This window comes from Gopherus evgoodei, chromosome 8 (assembly GCF_007399415.2).
Source record: "Gopherus evgoodei ecotype Sinaloan lineage chromosome 8, rGopEvg1_v1.p, whole genome shotgun sequence".
In the NCBI taxonomy this organism is placed as follows: domain Eukaryota; kingdom Metazoa; phylum Chordata; order Testudines; family Testudinidae; genus Gopherus; species Gopherus evgoodei.
Window position 1 is genome coordinate 68,850,112 of NC_044329.1, and position 8,740 is coordinate 68,858,851.

Sequence of the window (8,740 nt, forward strand, 5' to 3'; positions counted from 1 at the left end):
AGCTGGTGTACACAGGAGATCAGATTAGACAGTCATAATGGTCCCATCTGGCCTTAAAGTTTATGAAAACATTTTAATATCCTTATGTAGTACTAGAGCAAAAGAATGTTCTAGGGAATACTTTCACCCACCAGTGAAATGCAACCACCTCTGGGGAAAAGAGTAGCAGCTGTGTAAAATGTCAGAGCAATGCCACTTACCCATCTAACACAGACGGGACAAATGTTTTATTCAATACAAATCATGATAGATTGCTTTGTGTAAATTCTGCCACTTATGGAGCCATTTTTCTAGTGTGTGTGTAAAATATGAAAACTATACTATGCCACAAATTTATTCCTGGTGTAATGCCACTGCCCATGAAATTAAAGAATAAATGTCGGCATATTAGAAAACCTGCTTTGAAATAAAATAGCTATAGAAATTTTCTTAAAACTTTGACCTACATGGCAAATTGCTGAATAAATACATAGTTTCCTCAGTCCAGAAGACTTCATTAATGGCTACTGAAGACCATTTTTGAGTAAACTTGCTGTCCAAAAATTAACTGTGCTGTTAAAATTAAACACACCAGCTAATATTACATGTCTGCAACACAGTCTTTCTGAGAAATGGGATGCTGTTTAACCACAATAGTTTAGGACCAGTGCAAGTGTGAGCAGTAGTGATGACCTATTTGCTTAATTCAATATTTGATTACTCTTACAGAAATTATTCAGAGAACTAGAGGCTTTCAGTGAATACTTAACCATGACATTTTTAGCTGTGGAAACTTGCTAAAATTCTGATAGTGACAAAAACGCAAACTAAGTAATATCAATGTAAGGTTTCCAAAGTGCATTTACTGTATATTGAATGTCATTATTTATTGGTTCAGTTACATTTAATTATCTTAAACATCTGTATTATCGGGTCTGATTATGCCATACTTACATGAATGTGAAAGGATTACAGGATTGGATTTATAGTCTGTTTTTCATTTAAAAGAATTAATGGACAATTTCAAATACTGCCTGCAGTTTTCCAGCCCTCCTGAGTAGAGAATTCTAGCCCATTTTGTTACTGGAACACATTACTATTTATGGAAGATGTACACATTTGTGTTCATAAATCATATACAAACATCTGTTCTTTAGATCGGTCAGAGTAGTATGGCAACTGCTTTTTATATCAATATCCATGAAGCAAAGCTCACCTACTGACTTCACACTTAACCTCTAATTTATTCTAGCAAATATTTCAGCAATCTAACTTTCTAGACAAGGCAAAACATTGGGAATTGGAAACAGTCTGGCATGGAGTTCTGCATGGCCCAGGCCCAAAACATGTCAAGTGGACGCTAAATCAAAGATGTGATGAAAATTAGAAGCAACATGATAGACTCAGGCTAAAGCACAAGTAGTTCGGCTAGCAATTCTCTGTACTCACTATCACCTTTTTGAAGACTATTTCTTACCATCTCTCCTGTTTTGATTGCTTCAGACAGACATATTTTCCTTATTTGACACAGAGCATAGTCTAGTGGTTTAAAAATCAGAATGAGTTTGGAGATCTGTGTTCTCTAGTTCCAACTCTACCACATTATTTGATTTTTGCATACAAGTCACCGAAGCCAATAATTTTAAAGCTGCACTCATAAAATATCTGGTGCACCTGCCCACTGTGGTTGCACACAAGCAAATATGTGAGGCTGTATTGCCCAATAAATAGGGTACTGGGCTGGGAGTTAAGAGATGAGAGCTCTTTCTATTGCTGGTTCTGCTGTGACCTTCTTCAGGGCTCTGTCTCCTTTTCCCTGTCTGCAAAACAGAGGTGGTAATATTAATCTGCTTTTGTAAATCATTTTCAGATCTGTGGATGAAAGGCACTATATAAGTAATTGTTGCTGAAATCCTAAAGTGCATGAGTGCATTCAGTGTCTTAGGTGCTAAGGGTTGTTTTGTTTTTGAGTGCACTCATCTGTAAAATGGGAATATAATATTTCCCCTCCTGACAGGAATGGTATTGTGAGGCGCTGTTCATAAATGTTTACAAAGCAATCTTAAGGTGCTTGCATGGTAGTTAGTATAGTAGCGCAAAGTATGAATAATTTTATATGAACAATAAGGTATTAACTTTAAAGTCTCTGTAGTAATTTGATTTTCAGACTGCAACCCCAATCCTGCATCTATCCAGTACCTAGTGCAGGATTGGGGCTTTATATAAAGCTCAGCTAGATGTTTGTTTGCTTGGATCAAGAGGGAGCAGAACAATTGCCTGCATTCTCCAGCATGAACAGATTTTAGAAGAGAGGATGACTTTCTGGTCTAGGTACTGGATTAAGAGATGTGTATTCAATTCCTGCTTCTAACAGATTTCCTTGTCATCTTGAGCAAGTTACTTAATCTCTGTACCTCGCTCGCTAGCCATAAAGTGGACATATGACTTGGTTTCTACTGCCCTTGATCTGCCTTGTTTACAAACTTTCTTTACAAAAAAAAAAACAGCCCTGCTCTAATGGGTTTGTTCAATGCCTAACATAGTAGAACCCTGAAATCGGTTTTGTCATTTAGGAGCTATTTTAATCCATTTTGCATATTACATGTGTGTTTTGCTGATAGCAGCACTGAGTGACTATAATGGGTATATTTCAGGTTATTCATAGTGTAAGATCAAAATGAATTGCTAATTAAAGAGAAAAGGACATTTTTTTTAGTGTTTCCTCTAGCGATCCTATTTTAAAGCAAAGTTGACGGCTCAGATGTGTATGCATGCTCTCATCACCCTTCAGAGTCTGCTGGAGTAACAATAAAATTTGAACTTGGTTCCCCTTTTCTTTCTGATTCACTGTAGCATTGAACCCTTGGAACTACAAAATTCTAATAATCCTAACTCTGCCACTCAGTTACTTTCAACCAAGGTGAGTGTTTTATCCCCACACTGTCTATTTCCCTGGTCTAAAAGATGGATAACATTTACCTGCCTCACAAAGATGTAATTGTGATTACAAGTTCAAAGCACTATACAGACATTAAAATACTACATAACCCCTAAATAGCGTTATTGTGTACAGACATGCAAGTCATCAGCATATAAATAAAGTATGTAAGTTATATCTGGAGTAGGCACAAGGAATTTTTATTCTTCTAGGAAACATGACATTGAACATTGTCTAGGGTCTTAAATATGGCATTCAATACTAAGCATATATTTAAGATGGAAATGAGCTCAAGGCACAAATGGCACTCCACTCAGAACTGCTACTTTAAAGTCTTCAGGGCAATAAATCACCGATAACCTTATAGTTTTGGCATGAATATACTATAGTGCTTTGACACCCCTTATTTTATTTATTTTTTTAAACTCCTGTGTACTGACTAAGTTTTAGGCATAATTATTACGTTCTTTCCCACATAATACCCTATGTAGCTTCTACTGGTTGTAGCATTCTACTTCACTTGGTCCTAAATTATCACTGTTAATATTAATTAGCTGGTATAACCAATCTCCAGCTTCAGAGGCTGAGCATTTCAATGGTGGATGAACTGATCCTATGGCCTGGGCTACACTACGCGTTTAAACCGAATTTAGCAGTGTTAAACCGATTTTAACCCGGCACCCGTCCACACAACAAGGCCCTTTATATCGATATATAAAAGGCTCTTTAAACTGATTTCTGTACTCCTCCCTGACGAGAGGAGCAGTGCTGAAATCGGTATTGCCATGTCAGATTAGGGTTAGTGTGGCCGCAAATCGACGGTATTGGCCTCCGGGCAGTATTCCACAGTGCACCGTTGTGAGCGCTCTGGAAAGCAATCTGAACTCGGATGCACTGGCTAGGTAGACAGGAAAAGCCCCGTGAACTTCTGAATTTCATTTCCTGTTTGCCCAGCGTGGAGCTCTGATCAGCACGGGTGGCGATGCAGTCCCAAATCCAAAAAGAGCTCCAACATGGACCATATGGGAGATACTGGATCTGATCACTGTATGGGGAGACAAATCTGTTCTGTCAGAGCTCCATTACAGAAGACGAAATGCCAAAGCATTTGAAAAAATCTCCAGGCTATGATACAGAGTCCACAGCACAGTGCTGTGTGACAAGCGTAACGGAAAACCAAAGAATGAAATGGATGCTCATAGAGGGAGGGAGGGGGTACTGAGGATTCCAGCTATCCCACAGTCCCTGCAGTCTCCGAAAAACATTTGCATTCTTGGCTGAGCTCCCAGTGCCTGAAGGGTCAAAAACATTTTCCTGGGTGTTTCAGGGTATATGTCGTCAATTTACACCCTCCCCTCCCCGTGAAAGAAGAGGGGGAAAAAAAAACATTTCTTGACTTTTTTTTCAATGTCACCCTATGTCTGCTGCATGCTGCTGGTAGACGGGGTGCTGCAGCACTGAACACCAGCATCCCCTTCCCGATGGCAGATGGTACAATATGACTGCTATCCATCATCATCATCATCAGCCCATGAGTGCTCCTGGTGGGGCTCGGCAATGACTCCTGGTCATCTCCAGCAGATGGTACAGAATGGCTGGTAACCATCTTCATCATAGCAACTGGAGGCTGAGCTCTATCAGCCTCTTCCCCCCCCCCTTTCCTGTCTAAAGAAAAGATTCTGTACTGCCTGGACCATCATAGCAGCTGGAGGCTTCCTCCTCCTCATTTTATCTCACTAAAAAGTCAGTATTTCTTATTCCTGCATTCTTTATTACTTCATCACACAAATGGGGGGACACTGCCACGGTAGCCCAGGAGGGTTGGGGGAGGAGGGAAGCAACGGGTGAGGTTGTTGCATGGGCACCCCCTGGAATGGCATGCAGCTCATCATTTCTGTGGGATCTCTGGGGCTCTGACACGGAGCGGCTGTGCTCTCTGGTTCTCTCGTACACTTGCCCCATATTCTAGGCAGGACTTACTCTATTTTTAGACAAAACGTAAAGAAGGGAATGACCCGGGGAGTCAATCCCATTTTTGTCCATGTGCCCCCGGCTGACCTCAGCAAAGGCCAGCCAGGAGCACCCATGGCAGCAGCAGACGGTACAGAACAACTGATAACCATCATCTCATCGGCAATTTACCTTGGCAGACAGTGCAATAGGGATGGTAACAGTCTCTGCTACCTTGTATAAGCAAATGAATGCTGCTGTGTAGCACTGCAGTACTGCCTCTGTCAGCGGCATCCAGTACACATACAGTGACAAGCCAAAACGGGCTCCATGGTTGCCATGCTATGGTGTCTGCCAGGACAATCCAGGGAAAAGGGTGCAAAATGATTGTCTGCCATTGCTTTCACGGAGGAAGGATTGAGTGATGACATTTACCCAGAGTCACCTGCGACACTGTTTTTGCATTGGGATCTCAACCCAGAATTCCAATGGGCGGGGGAGACTGCGGGGAACTATGGGATAGCTACCCACAGTGCAAAGCTCCGGAAATCGACACTAGCCTCGGTACATGGATGCACACCGCCGAATTAATGTGCTTAGTGTGGCCGCGTGCACTCGACTTTATACAATCTGTTTTACAAAACCAGTTTATGTAAAATTGGAATAATCCTGTAGTGTAGACATACCCTATGTGTATACGGGGTGAAATTCTACTCTTGAGATGTGGCCTTGTAAGGGAGATGGAGTGGCACTGGCTAAGCCTTTACTATTGGACTGCCCACCAGCACCAACAGAACTAGTTAGGTGGAACTCAGGTTGAAAGGGGTTGGTGTAAATGCTCAGTTCACCTTACTGCTGCTCTGAAAATGAGAGCTAGTGACTGTGCCAACCTCTGGATGCGCACTAGACAACTGAACACTGTCTCACACCCACAGCTGACACATCATGCACCCCCCCCCCCACACACACACTTGGGATTGTGAAGTGCTGTGGGTTGCAGTACAAAGGCTCCTGTCTTGAATGTTAGTAGGACTTTTCTCTAACGCAATTGTATGGCATACTGGTTTGGGGATACAGAGAAGCTCCGTAGGCTGTCTTCACCTCAATCACCACTCTAGGCCAAATCCTCCCTTGTGATGAGCATTAAAGTTAAGACTTCTAGCAGTCTTTGAAGATGGAAAGTTGCTGTTGTTGGTGGTGGTTGTTCTCAAGTACAAACAGCATTCTGGAAATTAAATATATTGACATCTTGACTTGCTAGTATGTCCGTTGCGCTCAGACGTAATGACTATAGATGGCTTACTGATGGCTAAAAAGATGTGAACTGAACAGTTCAGCTGACCAACAATAACTATTGAGAAGCTTAATATGTGTAGCCCACTCTTAATTCTTGTACCTTAATTGGCTGCTGCTGATCAGGCAACTGGAGAGTAACCCATTCCTATACACCAAGTATTAAGATGCTTAGCCTTCCTAAGAAGGTGCACTGGGTTCTCCTAAGCTTTCTCAACAACCCCAATTCTAGAACAATGTCAAAAATGACCTTGGGAAAGGTGTAGTGGTCCTACAATCCCAGGGAAGGAGAGCTTTCTTCTGTTAGACCCTAATAGAACAAACTCCCGTGTCCCTTCCAAATTCTAGAGTGGTAGAATTTCCATGAATCAATGGCTGTGCACTGAGACCAGTAGTAACTGGAGAAGGCCATTAAGTACCATTTGACAATCACAAATAATCCTTTAGTGTATTCTTAGGCAGGTATTTATTTCTGCAGACCCATAGCCTTAAAAGCCCACCTACCCTGCAGGGAGGTAGAGAGGGACTCTGTAGAACCCTGCAGGGCAGGCAATTTCTCTCAGAACAGAAACAATATTAATGCTAAGGGGGGGAAAATTTATCATATCAGTATCTGTATTTTCCAATGCAACATGAGATTTACCAAGAAATCAAGGGTCTTAATCTGGCTCCTTTTGTATACAGGTGAAACCCAGCCCTGCTCCCATTGTATTTCTGCACAAGGAGTAGTTCATATTTCCTGTTTTAAAGCATGTGGGGAGAGAGCACCACCAATGCCACTATACACTCCACAAGCACTGCAGTGGAAAGAACTCATGTTGTGCCATTTTCAAAGTTATAGTGCTTGTTGCTCCAGTCCCTCCAGAGGTTTTCTGCTGGCAGATCATTTCCAGCCACTGCTGCTGAAGTCCCTGTCGGCCACCCTCAAATATGGCAATAGTTTCTAGATCTACAGTTTAATCCTAAGCAAGGAGTACATCACACAGTCTAGTATGGAGGCTAGCACAGCACAGAATAGAGCTGATGATCAATGAAAAAGTTGCTACTAATGTGAGATTGCCCATTTGGGAGGAAAATTGTTGCAATGTTGCCCTAGACTTGCTCACAGGAGACACAACAAGATGAGATTCTTTTTCGGTAGAGGTTCTCTCAGTAGATTGTTTTTCAAGTATCACTTCTCAGGCTTTTACCACCACTTCTGGAATGCAGATACTATATGTGACAACTCCAATCTATTCCATAAGGTGTCTTAACAGAGACTCATGGACCATCACCTTTCCCCACTGGCAGTCATGCGAACCACCTCATGCATTGCATAACATCTGTGGGTATTTACAGAAATTATTTACACATGGACAAGAATTTGGGGTGGACGGATTCATGACATAAAGCTCATCGTCTCCTAAATAAACTGCCAATTTTTCAAAAGTTCTGAGCACCCAGCTACACCCATTCAAAACAAACATGCTAATTATGGGCTCAATTCTGCTGAGCTTGACATAAACTGTGTACTCAACAGCTGAGAGGAACAGACCCAAGATCAATGTGTTTAATATAGCCAGAGCCACTCTACATTGGCACTTGCTCCAGTAGCTTCAACCATCTGAAATGGACCAGCAATCTGTTCGTACAGTGGCTTATTGTTAGTCTCCTTTTACCCCTTTAAACTATGTTTTTATGTGCATGAGCAAGTATATATTGTGCAATGTATCTGTGACTAAAGAAAATTAGTTATCCATAGAAGGGTAAAATAGTAGATCAAAGGCTACAAACACCTTCTCAACTTTTATGCAAGATAGTAATTTTTATAATCTAAGGCTTTGTCTTCTCTGCCTACTTAATGTCCTGCTTCCTGTCACCAATCAGTGTGGCTGCCCTTTTTGGAACACTTTATGGTCCAATAAGCACTGTCGCCTTTTGCTTTCTATTGACACAACTAAACAGGACCCCTAATTTGTTTGTTTGTTTTTCCAATAGGAAAACATCAGTTGGAAGTGACTGTTGAAATACAACCTGTGCTGAGTGGGATAACTGGGGAGTTGCGAAGAGATTTGAGGTGTGGTGGGTTTTTTTGGTTGGTTGGTTTTTTTTGTCAAGTCTCCTTTTCTTTATCCTTCAGCTCCTCGCTCCTCCCAGCACCTCTAGTTCTTTCCTTTTTGCTTTCTTCTCTCTCACTTGCCTAAAGTCCTGAGACTGAATTTGGGTCCTTAGAGCAGCTCACAAGCCTTGTCCTTGTCCTTTTAAATCTTAGCTTAAATGCTGCCCAGCTGCTTCTCCAGCCCAGCAGCAGTGCTGCTTTACCTTGCAGGCCAGCCACTGCAGCGGTAGCTTGAATCCTGACTAACATCCCATTTAGGGAACTTGACTGGAAGCTGGTTTAAGGACCCAAATTCCATTTCTCAGAGGATTGGCCAAAGAGGTGTGAAAGAGCATGGTGGAGACACAAGCTTGATTTTCATTATTTGTATCCTAATAGTGCAGAGAGGCCCAAACAGAGATCAGGGCCCTATTGTGCCAGGCACTGTAGAAACACCTAGTGAGGGACTACCTCTGCCCCTAAATAGACAAGACAGGGTAGAA